This window comes from Lepidochelys kempii, chromosome 2 (genome assembly GCF_965140265.1).
Source record: "Lepidochelys kempii isolate rLepKem1 chromosome 2, rLepKem1.hap2, whole genome shotgun sequence".
NCBI classification, from domain to species: domain Eukaryota; kingdom Metazoa; phylum Chordata; order Testudines; family Cheloniidae; genus Lepidochelys; species Lepidochelys kempii.
The window spans coordinates 64341189-64358536 of record NC_133257.1 but is presented as its reverse complement, the minus strand read 5'-3'; the positions used below and the strand labels follow the sequence as shown (position 1 = coordinate 64358536).

At 42.2% G+C, this 17348-nt stretch overlaps 1 protein-coding gene across 12 annotated transcripts in view; it reads left to right on the top strand.

Annotated features, from left to right (window-relative positions):
- The window catches only part of NKAIN3 (sodium/potassium transporting ATPase interacting 3), a 664031-nt gene that overhangs the window by 510709 nt on the left and 135974 nt on the right, over positions 1 to 17348 (top strand). The window lies entirely within an intron of this gene.

Here is a 17348-nt window from a genome sequence, read left to right as displayed (position 1 = left end):
CCTGGGGCTAGCTCCTTTTGGTAGAGGTTTTTTGCTCCCTTGAAGTCCCAAGCTTTTCTGTCCCTTCTCATCCTGTTCCTCCCTCTTTATACTTGGGCTTGCCCTCATTAGCTACAGCTGCTGGGAGCATGTCTCTCCACAACTGACATTTCTCACAGCTGAGCCAGAGCAGGGCTGGTTTTGCTATTTGAAGACGGAGGCGTTTTGGTGGGGGGTATGTATACCCCATCACAGAGACAAAAATCCACTCATCTCATCTGACTCAAACTAGTAAAATGGATTGTAGCTGTGAGGGAAAAGAAGTGAGAGCAGCTGAAGTCTTGGGAGTAGAGTAACATAGCATAGTTATATGGCACTGGTAGGATCTGACCAGACTGGCCATAGATTGGAATAATGTGAATGTTGGAGGAGGTGGGGCAGAGGTAGAGAGAGAAAGAAAGAGGCTATGTCTTCACTGACAAAAACTGTGTGTTTCTACAGTGAGATAACTAATATGCATTAGCTGTCTTGCTGTAAAATCCCAGTGAACGCAATACGGGATGTTACCACGTGAGGTTAACCCTATACCTGTATTCATGACTGAGCTTGCCTAGCTACATCACAGTAAAAATTACTGTGCCTGTCTCCACTCGGATTTTACAGCAAGATGGCTAATGCATGTTACTTGTAAAAACACACCCTATATTGGCAGTGAAGACAAAGCCAGAGAGCAGGAGTAAGTTCTGGCACTAAAGAGGGGTCAGCAGTAATTCAGCTGGCAGGAGACCACCACTGATAGCTCAGAATGTATCACTTAGGGCTTGTCTACATGGGAAAGTTATTCCAGAACAAGCTAGAGTGAGAATTGAAAGCACTATAACTATTCCAGAATAGGTTTCGGAGGGGGTAGTCGGACTCCTCGTTGTTTTTGCTGATACAGACTAGTATTTGTGTCACCTTAGAGACTAACAAATGTATTTGGGCATAAGCTTTCATGGGCTAAAACCCACTTCATCAGATGCATGGAGTGAAAAATATAGTAAGCAGAATATATATTATAGCACATGAAAAGATGGGAGTTGCCTTACCAAGTGGGGGAATAGCTCCCCCTGTGGATATTCTTAACCCAGAACAGGAGTGCCTTTTTCTGGTTTAGTTTAATCCGTTTACAAAATGGATTAAACTGCATTGAAAAAAATTACTCCTATTCAGGAACAAGTGTTCACACGGAGAGTTATTCTGGGATAGCTATAGCGGAAGAGTTATTCTAGAAAAGCTCTTCCGAACAATTACCTCATGTAAACAAACCTTTCAACAATGCAACGGTTTTTCATTGAGCTGGAGTGAGAGACTTGAAATTATTCCTGAACCCGAGTCTCCACACTTAAATGTGAGTGAGCTCTATGGACAAAGCTGGAGGCTAACCTAATACCATACTTTGTTTTGTTTTTAGCAATGGATTTGTGCTGCCCTAGTACTCATCAAAATTATCTCCTCTGTATATTATAGTTGTCAACCATGTAACCAGACTTTCATATACAGGGAGAAATATCCACTGTCTCTGTGGGAGCCTGCACAGACAGGACATTTTTCTTTTAATCATGCACTGCATTGACAGCCTAACTCTTCCATTACAATTTGTAGACTGAATGTGACCTGAGTGCAGAAAGGATTTTTTCCTAGACTATGGTCCCACGTGATTTGCAACATTCTATATGTTATCCTATTCAAACAGGAGACTATCAAGTTGGGGTTGCACTGTGTGCACATTTGCTGCATCTCAGACTTTTCAAACTTTGTTGTAGTACTTTGGTTTTGGCTGAGAAAGAAGGTGCATGTCCATGTGACCCCTTTTCAGGGCAGCTGAATAAAAGGCATATGCAAGATTGTCTAGGAGCCTTGATTTGTGAAATTTACAATCCATAAAAAAGGTCATATTCTTTAGCTACCAGAAATAGCTTCAGAGGTTTTAATAGCTTAATTCCTTCCCAAACCTAATCCGTATGAAATATATCGGCCTGTCTTGGCTGCAGTTTTTCCACTGCCATATGCCCCAGAAAGTCTAAATTAAAAAAAAAAAAAAACTTGTTCTATGCCAATTGTAGAAGATGTCTCACATACCTGATGTAAGAGTGAACTTGCAAGGAGGGGGCTAATTTGAGATATGCAGTTCCACCAACAAAACAGAAGTTCTGTGTGTCACCGAAAACAATTCAGTGGAGATACCTAATGCATTGGCACGCAGAATCCGTTTGGAGTCAGGGCAGGGATGGGCTACAGGTGGACCTACTGGATTCACTGCTACATTTATTTACTGATCATTGCCTCATACGGGGGTTGATCCTGTAAGGTGCTGAGCACTCTTGCCCTGATCCTGCACTTACATTCGTGCTTGGCTTTAAGCAAATGAGTAGTCCTGTTGAGTGAAATCTCGGTACTGTTGAAATCAATGGCAAAACTTCCATTGACTTCCATGGAGCCAGTTTTCACCCATTAAATTCAATTAGATTGATCGCACATTTAAAGTTAAACACACGCTTTAGTGCTTTTCTGAGTTGGGGGCCAGAATACTTAGCCCTATGCAGGTTTGGGCCCATGAAGCCTGTGTTGAGGAAACAAGGGAGATATTGTAGAGAACTCAGAGCTGCAGTAGTGGCCACAGCATTGCTCTCCTGATACGCCATGGCCTAGGAGAGGAGATAGCTTTCCCCTGCACCCCAAAAGTCCCCTTTTTTTTCTCTTCCTCACCTCCCCTTGCTCACAAAACAGATACTTGGGTTCCACGGTGGGGAAAGAATTTCCCCCTCACAGAACACATGCATGTAAAGAAAGGCCCTCAGAATTTGGCTGACAGTGTAAGTACTTATGGGAGACTAAACCATTTCTTTGACATGGTTTGACCAGGGTTGGAAAAAGGAAGATTATTATGCACACCAAAGATTTTTTGGCAGAGACTGTCAGGTGAATTACTTTCACTTTGCAGATTTGTCATGTGTAAGACTACGGTTATGTCATGGAGGTCACATGAATCCTTGACTTCCATTGACCTTTGTGACATTTTCTGCCCTGGGGCTGGAGCTCCAAGCCAGCCCCAACCTTGCAGCTCCCAGCCCCCAGCCTGGTGGGGGGACCCTGCAGGTGCCAAGCCGCAGCTGGCAGTGGGGGCTCCCCACAGCTGCCCAGCTGCACCCGTGGCAAGCAGCTGGAGGACCCTCCAACTACCAGCTGCCCCAGGTGAGGGGACCCCGCAGCAGCCCAGCCCCAGGGGCGGAGGGACCCCGGAGCTCCCACACATTGCATCTGTGGGGGACCAGGGAACCTGAGCAGCAGTGGGTGCTGAACCCACCTACTCCTTTTGTCAGGGATATTTTTAGTAAAAGTCAGGGACAGGTCCTGGGCTTCCATGAATTTTTGTTTATTTCCCATGACCTGTCCATGATTTTTACCAAAAATGTCCCTGACAAAAACTTAGCCTTAGTCATGTGTCAATACCAATTTTAACTAAGAGTGCACCAAAAAGAAGTCCAGATCCCATTGCTACACAGGCCTGAAAAACAAATTTGTATCCTCTAACATCTGAGGGGAGTGCAAAAGACTATAGCTGGAGCAAACCCTGACTTGAAAAGGAAGAAAGTTACAGAGAATCGTATTGCTCCTGAATACTGTTCAAGCAATCTGACATGAGTCTGAACCAGAGAGAGAACCTAAAAAGTCAACTGTTCTGAAAAACAGTCCCGGCAGCTAGAACTCTGCCCAAGTCTACACAACATAAGAGTTTTAGAGAAATTATTCAAACTGATGTGGAACACCTTAGGGAGCTAGCTATTGATGTTATTTGTATTTGTACTTCTCATAAACTCCCAGATGCCACTATGTAAATTCAGTGATAATCATTGTGAATGACAGCAGAAAGACTGATAATTAATCATCCATTTAAAGGAACATTACCATTTTCCATTTTTATCTGTGTTTAGTGTCATTTGTTTTTATCATTCTTTGAATTAGCTTATAATGCATGTAACACATTCACACATACTGTAACACACACATACCCCAAACACACAAAAACACACAAAGACATTTTTACAAATAGAGATAAATATACAAAAAGAAGACATATCCTGAAGACCTTACCCAGTGTCTCCTGAGTATTTACTCAAGCAAAACACAATAATTGTTGAATTTTTGCCAGTCTGAGGACTTCTGAAAATGGGGCCTCATCCAAAGCTCAGTGAAGTCAAGGTAAAGACTTCCATTGACCTCAGTCACCTTTGGATCAAATAATTCTCCCACAGATTTTAGTTTACACAGAGAAGTTGGTGATGAATACAAATGAAGCAGAAAGTTTGCCTGATCAATGTTACATTAATTCAATGTGGAACATTTATGTGACAAGGTATGTAGGAGAAGGATGGTCCAGTGGTTAGAGTATTAGTCTGGACCTTGGGATTATGTGTACATGAGCAGGGGAATCACACCCCTAGCTCGTAGTGTAAATATAGCCTTAGTCTTTCTATGCCTGAGTTCCCCATCCGTAAAATGGGCTAATAGTACTTCCCTACCCTTTCCAAGAATATTGTGAGGTTAAATGTATTTAAAGACTGTGAAGCACTCGGACACGACGGTAATGGGGCCATAGAAGTATCATTGATAGATGTTATTTATTTGTATCTCTACTTCAAAATTAACAGGACTAACAATGAGGTATTGCCATTGTCACAGTTCTGCTTTTGTATAATACTTTCTCAGTGGCAGTTTAAATGGATAACTAGTGGTATGAAATATCTACGGTTTCTTCTTAATAGAGCTTAAACATCATGAAAGATATTAGATTGCACCCTTGTACGATTGCTGTTCAATGACAAAATAAATTGGAACAAGATGCAATTTACTGTGTGGGGCTGAATACAATCATTAGAATGATTACTATCCTTAGGTTTAATTATGTTTTCAGTATGCCATCCTTACAGATGCCTAATGGGCTCAATAAACAAATGCATGCTCTAATTAAAAAAAATAGTATAGGAAAATCTAAAAAAAAAAAAACCTAGATGAAAATTAGAACTTGTACAGCTGAAAAAAAAATCTACAGGGAGTTTAAATTGCCCTAATTTGAATCTATATTATCTGACAAATTGCCTTATATACTCTGCAAAGACCTATACTCTAAGTTATCCAAGGTAACAAAAGTCCAGTGCAGCGTGTTATGTAAGATTGTTTATAAAAGTCAGCAGAAGTTGGAGACAAATCAACTGGTAAAACGGGATTACGTTAAAAGAATTGAGATAAGGTTAGGGTGACCAGATGTCCCGATTTTTTAGGGACAGTCCCGTTATTTGGGGCTTTTTCTTATATAGACACCTATTGCCCCTGTCCCAGTTTTTCACACTTGCTATCTGGTCACCCTGGAAGGTATCAACGAGACTTCTAGTAAAATCTGATAGGAGGTGAAAAATTAAAGAAATCATAGGAAATGTTTATAGATGAAATCATCAAAATGTGTTTTGACTGATTAGTGCTAATGGGATGAGGCTGCCATCTCTTCTTGGACATTGTTTATCTGAGGATCACGAAGGATATGTTTGCTCCGCATTTAAACACCTGCGAGGGGGAACGGTCCCAGAGCCCAGACTCCAGCCTGAACCCAAACATCTACCCAAAAATTTTTAGCCCTGCAGCCTGAGCCTTGCATGCCCGACTCAGGCAATCTGGGCCAGCTGCAGCTGGGCTGCAGATCTTATATTCCAGTGTAGAGGTACCATAAGTGGGAGTGAGTGGGACATCTGGACTGGAAGGAGCCAGGTTTACCATCATGGCGGCTACCCTTACCATCTCCTGGGGCCAGGATTCACTATGACACCACTGAGCCTTCATCGTCCTGATTCTGAAAGACGTTCTGACGAGACTGCACCAGAGAGAGGGAACTGATGACACCAGCACATCCACTAGCTTTGGCTAAACCGTGAAGAGCACCTGGAATGTGAAACTTGGGTTCCTGCTGTTCCACCTCACTCATGTGTCCATTTCCTTACCTCGCTTATTTCTTCTTTCCTACCTTTCTCCTTTGCCTTCTGTGTAATAAGAGTCTGGCTTAGCTGGCCAAGATTGCATCTTTTGCAACTTTGCTGTGAGTTTGTGACCGGTTAGGCAGCAAAAAGCAATGCCCTGAAGAGCCCGATGCTGGTACCAGTTTGCCACAGCCGCTCCGAGGCTGATCAGACCATGTGCTCTGCCTGCATTTCTCCAGCAGTGAGGTTGCAAGTAAGAGTCAGCACCAGAAACAGAAGCTGCATTTTCCATCTTTATTGTTCTTTTCTGTCCCCTTTATGCGTATTTGTCTTCAGGGGAACAGGTTTGAACTTCAACAATGAACTACACTGCAGGCTGGCTCCAAGCTGTATCACATGCCCAACCCCACCTAATGTGCACACTCAAAGCCCTTAACCCCTTTTAAGGGTGTGTTGGACCCAAGCTAGTGTGCTTGGCCGAGGGAATGGGGCAGCGTGCATGTTGAGCTGTGACCCCCACACCTGCCCACAATGCCATGTGAAGACAGCAAAATTGTGTGTGCCTGGGCTCTTATTTAGTTAGTCCTCCAATGCCATTCCTACAATTCCCTATGTCAGTATCTTCCAGCATTTTTATCTACTCACTTACTACCAAAAGCTCCCTGGCAGTTTAAAAATCTTTGCTCATTATTTAATCTTTTATTTCCGTAGGGCCAGTTCCAGTTTTTGCACAGCTCAGTCCAGCTCTGCCAAACAGCCTAGAAAATGCTTATCACCCAGCTGGCTAGATGACGAGCACACCAGGAGCACACCAATCCCCTAACATACCAATAGCATGTCAGGTGTATCACGACTTGTACACAAGCACTGTAGGTCCTTCAGCAGCTAGGCCTTGTAGGCACCAGCCCTGGTGGGTTTCAATAACCGCATAGACACATGGTTAAGAGAAAGGTTGCAAATACCCTAGATACAGAGGCTTAAACAGTTACAGTTCAAAGTGAGCAATAGCTGTAAATGTTTGGAACTCTGGGACCTAGTGCCTGGAGTGCCCTTTCCAGTCCAGTTTCTATTCAAGCAAATAGGAGCTTGCAGTTTGCTAAGGCAGGTTCAGTTAGTGTCTTTCGTTTGGGTCCCTCTGCACTGGCTCCCTGCCCAGCAGCTGCTGCTCCCCACCCAGCAGCTGCTGCTCCGCCACAATCCCACACAGACTTGCACCCAATTGTAATGACCAGCAGTCACAGCCTGTTCCATACGCCACTCTCCATGCAGTTCCTGGGGGTTCCTCTCTGCATTCAACTTCTCTGCAGTTCCTGCCAGGCCATGTGGCTGCTGCTTTCCAACTTCCGGGTTCAGGACCTTTCCCCTTACTTGACCTGGGGGAAAGAAGTGCAGAGGGGAAGAGGCTGATGGGAGTTATAGCCCCCAGTTTAGCAGCTCCATACCATACCATACCATTCCATAGGAGCATCAGAAATTGGTTTTGTTAATAACTTGGTTTGGTTGTACAATACGTTGGTGTGTGGGAGCTTGCAAAAGGAGGAAGAGTCAAAAAGTTATGTCTGAAGCTTTAAATAAAATATCAAAATCTCATAGTCACATAAAATCTATACCAAACCAATAATCAGGCTGTATTGCTGATATGTACAACAGTACAAAACCTTACTGCATTACAACCCCTCATCACAGGCCACCATCACAGCAGCACATCTCAACCGCACCAAACTGCATGGCCGGGAAGTGGGCACACAAGACATCCCTTATTTCCCTTCGCTACCCGGTCCCAGAGCCAGTGATAAATGCACTTTCTGATTGTCTGTACCAGGTCTGCAAACCATTGGTGTCTTGAGAGCACTCCATGCAGAAATATCCTTAGTTAGCCTCTCAGATTTTGTGTAGGTCACAGCATGCCAAAATAACATGATGGCACATTGGCATCCAAAAAATTATGTCAGCATCTTGCCCCCTTCAGCCTGCTAAATGTGCACTCCACCACCATCCTGCAACGGCTAAGCATGCAATTAAACCTTCTTCTGCCAGGTCCTCTGAGATGGGGGTATGACTTCATTAGCCATGGCTGGAGAGGGGATGTAGTAGTCCCCAAAATAACAATGCCACTCAGACCCTGTTGATAACCAGGCCATTTTAAGGGAATAAGATCCCTGCTTTTCCAGACAGGAAAACACCAGATCTCTTCAGCACCCTGGCATCAAGTTCCTTTCTCATACACCTCACTGGTGTTCATGGATCTGATTCTGTGATCAACCAAGAATTGGAGAACAATGGATTAGTACCTTTGTGTTTGACATATTCACTTGCTCTTTTTCCTATCATCTTCCATAGGTGGCCCCAGAGCAGTCTGGGACCTCCGGTCTCTGGAAGCCAGCTACTAATGCCTGCACATTTTTATGCCCACCGCCAATATTAACCATCTCACAAATCTCCACCACCACATCACTGACAGTTGACTTTCCAACACCAAACTGGGCCATAGAAATATAGAATCATACAAATGTGGGGCTGGAAGGAATCTTGAGAATTCATTTAGTCTAACCCCCATGCTGTAGCAGACCAAGTTTACCTAGACCATTCTTCACAAGGTGTTTGTCCAGCCTTTTCTTTAAAAGCCTCCAGTGACTGGGATTCCCCAACCTCCCTTGGTAACTTATCCCAGTACTTAACTATCCTTACAGTTAGTAAAGTTTTTAATAACATCTAACCTAACTCTCCTTTGTTGCAGAGTAAGCAAATTATTTCTTGTCCTATCTTCAGAAGACATGGAGAACAGTTGATCACCATGCTCTTTATAAAATCCCTTATGATATTTGACAACTGTGATCAACCCCACCTCCATCTTCTTTTTTCACGTCTACACATACCCAGTTTTTTTCAACCTTTCCTCAGAGGTGAGGTTTTCTGAATTTTTTATTATTTTTGTTATTTTTGGCTGTCCTCTGCCCTCTCTCCAATTTTTCCATCTCTTTCCTAAAGTGGGGTATCCAGAATTGGACAAAATACTCTAGATGAGGCCTCACCAGTGCCAAGTAGAGCAGGACAGTTACCTCCCAGGTCTTGCATATGACAATCCTGATACACTAATACACCCAAGAATGATATTAGTCTTGTTTGCAACTGCATCATATTTTTTGCCCATATTCAGTTTGTGATCCACTATAACCCCCAGATCCTTGGCTGAAATACTACTTCCTAGCCAGTTATTCCCCATTTTGATTTTGTGCATCTGAGTTTTTGTTCCCAAGTGTAGTACTTTGCACTTGTCTTTATTAACTTTCATCTTGTTGTTTTCAGACTAATTCTCCAGTTTGTCAAGGTTGTTTTGAGTTCTAATCCTGTCCTCCAAAGTGCTTGCAGCCTCTCTGTTTTCTGTCATCTGCAGATTTTATAAGCATACTCTCCACTCCATTGTCCAAGTCATTAATGAAAATGTTAAATAATACAAGACCAGGACAGAACCTTGTCCGACTGTAGTAGATATAGCCTCCCTGTTTGACAGTGAACCACTGATAACTACTCTTTGAGTATGGTTTTTCAATCAGTTGTGCACCTACCTTATAGTAATTTCATCTAGACCGCATTTCCCTAGTTTGCTTATGAGAATGTCATGAGGGACTATGTCAGAAATTTTACTAAAATCAAGATATATTACATCTACTGCTTCTCCCCATCTAGTAGACCAGGAACACTATCAAAGAAGGAAAGTAGGTTGGTTTGGCATTATTTGTTCTTGACAAATCATACTGGTTATTCCTGATAACCCCATTATCCTTTGGGTGGTTACAAATTGATTGTTTAATAGTTTCCCCATTATCTTTCTAGGTATCAAAGTTAGGCTGATTGGTCTATAATTCCCTGGATCCTCTTTGTTCTCCTTTTAAAACTTGTATTTGCCCTTCTCCAGTCCTCTGTGACCTCACCCATCCTCCATGAGTTCTTGAAGATTTTTACTAAAGGTTCTGAGATTGCATCAGCTGTTCCTTAGGCCTGGTCTACAATAGAAAGTTAGACTGACCCAGCTACATCACTCAGGGATGTAAAAAATCATATGCCTGAGTGATGTAGTTAAGCCGACCTAACCCCTGCTATAGACAGTGCTAGGTCCATGGGAGAGTTCTTCTGTTGACCTAGCTACCACCTCTTGAAGAGGTGGATTAACTATGCAAATAGGAGAATCCCTCCCATTGGTGTACGTAGCATTTACACTGAAGTGCCACAGCAGCACAAGTGCAGCACTGTAGCTGTGCCCCATAGTGTTTCACGTATAGATAAACCCTTGAGTACCCTATGGTGAATTTCCTCAGGCCTTGCCAACTTGACTATATCTAACTTATCTAAATATTCTTTAACCTGTTCTTTCGCTATTCTGGCTAGTGTTTCTTCCCCTTTGTTGGTAACATTAATTGTGTAAAGCATCTGGGGTCACCTTTTAAAATTAACCTTTTAATTGAAAACTGAAGCAAAACAGGCATCAAACACCTCAGCCTTCTTGTTTTTGTTCATATTAGCTCCTCTTCCCCATTAAGTAGTGGACCTATTTCCTATGTCTTTCTCTTAAGAACATAAGAATGGCAGTATTGGGTCAGATCAATGATCCATTTAGCCCAGTATTCTGTCTTCCAGCAGTATCCAGTGCTAGATGCTTCAGAGGGAATGAACAGAACAGGACAATTTATCGAGTGATCCATCCCCTGTTGTCCAGTCCCAGCTTCTGGCAGTCAAAGGGCCTGGAGCATGTGCTAATAGCTATTGATGGTCCTATCCTCCATGAACTTATCTAATTCTTTTTTTTAACACAGCTGTAATTTTGGTCTTCACAACATCACCTGACAACAAGTTCCACAGGTTGACTTTGTGTTGTGTGAAGAAGTACTTCCTTATGTTTGTTTTAAACCTGATGCCTATTAATGTCATTGGGTGACCCCTAGTTGGTGTGTTATGTGAAGGGGTAAATAACACGTCCTTATTCACTTTCTCCACAACATTTGTGATTTTATAGCCCTCTATCATATCACCCCTTAGTCATCTCATTTCTAAGATGAACAGTCCCAGTATTTTTAATCTCTCTTTGTATGGAAGCTGTTCCATACCCCTAATCATTTTGTTGCCTTTCTCTGTACCTTTCCCAATTCTAATATATCTTTTTTGAGATGAGGCTACAGAACTACATGCAGTATTCAAGGTGTGGGTGTACCATGAATTTGTGTATTGGCATTATAGTATTTTCCATCTTATCTATCACTTTCCTAATGGCTTCTAACATTGACTGCCACTGCACTTTGAGCAGATGTTTTCAAAGAACTATTCGTGATGACTCCAAGCTCTCTTTCTTGAGTGGTAACAGCTAATTTGTATAAATAGTTGGGATTATGTTTTCCAATGTGCATTACTTTGCTTTTATCAACATTTTTATCTGCATATGAATTTTACCTGCCATTTTGTTGCCTAGTCACCCAGTTTTGTGCTATCTCTTTGTAACTCGTCATCGTTGTCAGCTTTGCACTTAACTATCTTAAGTAATTCTGTATCATCTGTAAACTTTGCCACCTCATTGTTCACCGCCATTTCCAGATCATTTATGAATATACTGACAGCACTGGCCTAAATATAGATCCTTGGGGAACCCTACTATTTGCCTCTCTCCACAGTGTAAACTGACCATTTATTCCTACCCTTTGTTTCCTATCTTTTAACTGGTTACTGATCCATGAGAGGACCTTCCCTCTTATACCGTGGCTGCTTACTTTTGTTTTATGGCCTTTGGTGCGGGGCCTTGTCAAAGGTTTTCTGAAAGTCTTGTTCCTAATGTATTTACAGAAGCTCTTCTATTGCCATTTATGTCTCTTGCTAGGTGTAACTCATTTTGCTCCTTAGCCTTTCTGATTTTGTCCCTACATGTTTGTGCTGTTCTTTTGTACTCCTCCTTAGCAATTTGTCCATGTTTCCACTTTTTGTAGGATTCCTTTTTGATTCTCAGGTGATTAAAGAGCTCCTGACGGTGCCATATTGGCTTCTTTAGTATTCATCCTATCTGCCCTTCCCAGAAGTATATTTTGCTGTTGTGTCTTTAATATTGACTGTTTCAGAAACTGCCAGTTCTCCTGAACTCCTTTTTCTGTTAGTTTTTTTCCGACGGGACCTTACCTGCCACTTCTCTGAGTCTGTTAAAAATCTGCTTTTCTGAAATCAATTGTCTTTATTCTGCTGTTCTCTTTGAGCAGCTCTCTACCCAGAGGGCTCCCACAAAAGTTACACAAGGAGCACAGAGGCATCAGTGGACATTTCTGCTTCTGTTTGAGACAGAGGGGGATGACAGCTGTTTATTCTGTTGTAATACCTGGTTGAATAATCATGCGTTTGCATTTATTTATGAGCCTTTCAAAATTCCTTTCTGCTTTTCTGACTGGTGGAGTTGTTTACCGGATATTGGGGCAGGGGTTCTTAAGGACTTAAGATTTACCTTCCTCAAGCTTTTGTAAACAGAAAATACAAATAATACAGAGATTTCCCATGTGCTCTGGTGTTTTTTCATTATATTGTGTTGACAGAGTCTCGCATTTATAACCTCACCTGCATTAGCACTTGCTGCTGGTGTTTGCTTGCCCCTCAGTTCATAGGTGCCTCCTGCAAATGTTAAATTAGCGAGCTTTCTTTATTGGTGGAGTTTCATCCATTCACTTTTGCAAAGACAATCTGCACTCACACCAATGTAAATCAGGATTAACTCAATTGAAGTAAGTGGTGTGAGTGGCGAATCAGGCCCTGGCTGCTCAGTAGTAAAGATGTAGAATATGCATAGAGAGTGGGGAATAATAGAGAGGGTAGCACAGATACTCTAGCTCCTAGGACTTTAATTAATTCCTAGCCAGTAATGTTTATTAAATGAGAGATTGTAATAATAACAAGTGGCACATTTCTCATCCCTTTGGAAGCTTGTTGTTGAGTAGGAAAGCTGCCCTTTTGTGGGAAAGAGCATGATCACATATTGCTGCCCTGCCCTGCTACTGAATACTGGGCAGCACTGTGAACCTCTGACACAGAAAGGATGGAACCGCAGGAGTGTACCACTCGAGTATAACTTCTCCAATTAACAGCCATTGTGTGAGAATGATGAGATCTATAAAGAGACCATCATTTTAATGCTCTGTTTATTTGCTTTTGCATTTGATATACCTTGGCTGTGAGTGACATGGAGATACACTTGATTTATACACATTCACATATCACCTGGTTCACTCTTAAGAGCAAGAGTTCTCAACCTTTGGGGGTTGTAGGTTTCCCTTGAGATAGCTCTGCACGAGGGCTTCTCATGTCTGTGTCCATTGGTGCCTCTGTGCTTCCTTTGAACTCCTGTGGGAACCCTGTGGGTAGAGAGCTGCTCATAGAGAACAGAAAACGAAGACATATATACTGCATAAAAGGAGACACCAGCCATTCTCTGCTCCTTGGCTTCACCCCGCAAAAAGGGCATTTTTGCAGCGGAAGCAGAAATTTCACTATTGCTACCACTCTTTTCTTCCATTTCTGCTGGTCTATCCGGTTGTTACACCCACTTCCATCCTTCAGTTTCATGGGGACATTCAGAGACAAGCGCAGGGAACAGGCCTGTTTAAGAGTCTCCCCTTGCTTTTTTTTTTTACCACCCCTATGCTGCAGGCTAGGTGGCACTGGCACATGCGTTCAAAACAATTGCACCCGCTGGTGAGGCCTCATGCCCCAGTGCAGGGATCTGCCTCACAGGTTAGAACTATGGATCAACCGAGAAAGAATTTATGTAGATTGATGAGTTTTCTCCAGTGAGCTACTGAAGCACCTAAGCATAACCAGTGCACGAAGCGAAAAAGCATCCACAAGCACTAGAAAATGAGTGAGGAGGTTGGGCTGGTGGATACATGCTGGGCCTGTACAGCTGTTGGGGTTTTCAAAGAATAAATTGTGAGCTTTGATTCTGATTTTAGTCTAATAAAATTAAAAATCCAAACCAAGCAAGTGGATGGAGAATTCCACTTCAATTTGCTCTGCCGCTTTGAAGCAGCAGTTGCGGCGTCTCCATTCCTATGATCAAACATTTTTTTTTTAAAAAAAAAGGAAATAAAAGTAGTGCTTTAAATGGAACACCGTCTGCGTCGTTAGCGTATGCAAAGAATCTCCCTTGCTAATTTGTGCATATTTCCATGCCAAATTAAATCTTTTTAGTGGGAATTCCTTTCATATGAGGAAGCAGAGACTCTTGAGAATGAAAGTACGTCTGCATAGGCTGCCTTTCTTCCTCCCTTTCATCTCCTATTTTTCAGCTTCCCATTGGTAGCTGAAATCAGCATTTCGATCTGTTGCTGAGATGATGATTTTTCTGATAAAAGGGGAGTCTTCCTATAGCAATTGCACGGCGGGGGGGAAAACTGACTAAAATACATTGAGATGGGATACATTTAAAGCACAGCCAGAATGTTTACACCCTCAGAAATAATGGACCTTGCCAATTGTTCCAATCACAGCTCTGTTAAATCAAGCTCCAAAAATCTAACCTGTCCTGTATCTGGCCCCTCTATTTGCCTTTGCTCTTCATATAATGAAAGTCTCTAAAAAGCAAGTGCAGACTTTTTTTGAATCCCCAGTAAAATCGTCTTTGTGCAGTGGTTTTACTTTGTGGTGACGTTTTTTACTGGGGAAAATATTATATCAACATATGTGAATAAAACTAGACATATATCAATTTTGTCCTTGTATAATAAATGTATGTAACTATAGCTATACAATAAAAAAAAATTTGCATTACAGAATACAGATATTTCTAACGTGTAAGTTGCCAGGTCTCTGGATAATTCTAGCACAATATTCCAGAGTCAAAGTCATAGGTGCTCCAAAAAGCAATAGCTGAAAGTTTAAAAAGAAAACCTGACTTGTAATTGCATTCTGTCAAATAGGTTACATAAATATGGTAGTTGGGCTGTTTTACATCCAAATGCATTTGATTATTCAATATACAGTGGGCTGAGTAATCCTATAAATATTTATGAGTGAACTACAGAGCCTGGCATAGGCTTTTCTCTGTCTTCCAGGACATGGAGGTTTTACAATATGCACCATGTCAGTATAAAATAAAACTTAATGTTTTGGTTACTACTTAATAAATTTAACTGCATGGCTCTGAACCATATACGCATATTCTCTTGACAGTTTGTTATAGACAATTTTCTTTAGGCCAATTCATGAGAAACCAACCTGTGATCACCTAATTCCCAAAGCAGCTATTGGCGGCATATGTCTGGGGAGGGTTGAGATATAAAACAAGCTGCTCTGCACTTTGACCTGTGCCAGGATGATTTGGAATTCACAGATTAATAGATTTTAAGTGAATGGCTCAGAATGCGCAGCAATCCCCGGTGGAAGAGAAAGGAGCTGAAGAACCCAAACGGACCAAAGAATTACATAAGAGATCATCAGAGTGACTTGTACAAGAACAGTGGCTTTAAGGATGCTGCTGCCATCTAATGAGTGAGTGTTAAATTCTGTAGTAACCTAATTAGTAACACCTCTGCCCCATGACCTAATTCAGACATAAATCTAAACACTATATATGTTTAATGTTTATCTTACTGGCATCGCTTGGCTAACCTTTCATCACTAATTGCCATTCTCACCCAATCTGCCGCTGCTCTGATTCATCATACTATAAGAGCAGACATGAAATGAATGAAAAAATAGTATTCTGCTTTTTTTGTAAAACAGCTATCTTCCAAAAGCTGTACTCCCTTCACATGGCTTACTGTTGTCTATTCTCCCCTTTCATGTCCTTCCCTCTGGCCCCCACAAACCAGAGCTCTCTTTAGCTATCAAGTTATCTGTTTAATCTAGGACCCAATACTGTGAGATACTGAGCCCCTTCATGGGAGTGGGAGGCTACTTACTCTCAACTCCAACTGATTTCAGCAGCTGAGGGCACTCAGCATCCCAGGAGATATCCAGCATTTGGTAGGATACGACTCTTAGACTGTGAGCTCCTTTTCATTTTGCAGTATTGTAGGCAGCACAGGTAGTTGTTAAGGTTGCCTGACACTTCCCATTATAAGACCCTGTTTTTAGTTGCTTATGACTTTGCCAAATTTAAACTGTCTGAAATTTTCCATGCTGGATGTCTGCCTCAAGCTGAATTTTTTGGGGGGCTGAGGAATTTCAGTTTAACTGGTTCAGACTTTTCCAATAATGGAGTTAGGGAAAATATATTGTTTTGCCCCTGTTAAAAAAAAATCTTACATTCATATTATTGAGAAGTTCTAGCACCTTCATGCTTTGGATCGAGGGCTTGAAATTTGTCAAAGACACTGCTGTAGTGTCAAGGATGTGCCTTCTGCCATCCCTGTAAAAATCTGCCTAAATCTGGCATGTTATAAGCCTCCAAAAAAAAATCCACGTTTGCACCTATCCGGTAGAGACTTGTTAGTGTTTGGCAGCTAACTTCTCTGTAGATTCTGTCTACACTGAGCATGTGTTATCCCCTCACAGTTCCCTTGTGTGACCAGACTGTGCATGCACCATCCCCACATACAGATTGACTGTTTCCCCCAGAGCTGCAGGGACTGAGGAGAACTTTCCCTACAATTGCTCCTCTCCACTCCTCTTGGCTCTCTCTTCTACAATTTCAGTGCTCACCTAATGGTGACCAGGCATCTTGGAGGGAAAAGAGTAAACAGCTTGACTAGGAATAAAGAATGTGTGGGGATGGGATAGAGATGCAGGGGAGAAAGGGGTAGGCACTCAGGAGAGGGAGAATAGCATCTTGGGAGGCTAGGGCAGTGGATGGAGACAGGAGGTGGGAAGAGGTGCAGAAGGGCAAGAAACAGGGATGGGAGAAGAATAGGAGCTGAGGAGAGGGGACTGGACAGGAGGTAGGGTGTGGAAGTATGAGAGAGAGGAGCAGTGGGTAGTATGGGCAAGAAGTGGGGGAGATAGCAGCAGAGGGGAGGGACAGGGTCAGAGTCAGGAGCTATGGATGGGAACAGAAGGGGATGGGGAGACCTTCTGCCAGGAGCAGAAATGTTTGTAACTTCTAGAACATTTATAACCATTATATCCCTACTGAACATGGAATAAAACCCTGAATGAGACAGGAGGCCAGTGGGGGGGGGGGGAATTTGTATGTGATCATGTAATTAAAGACTATCATAATGCATATGCACAAGGGGTCCAAATTAAAGTTGCACAGGCAACCTTCATTCTGGCATTTCCTAACTTCTGAGTGCTTGACTTCACAACCTTACCGCTCTTTTGATTTAGTCTTGGGGATGAATTAATGTATATAATTATCATCTACACCAAAGCTACTAAACAGATAATATTCTGATCTATTTC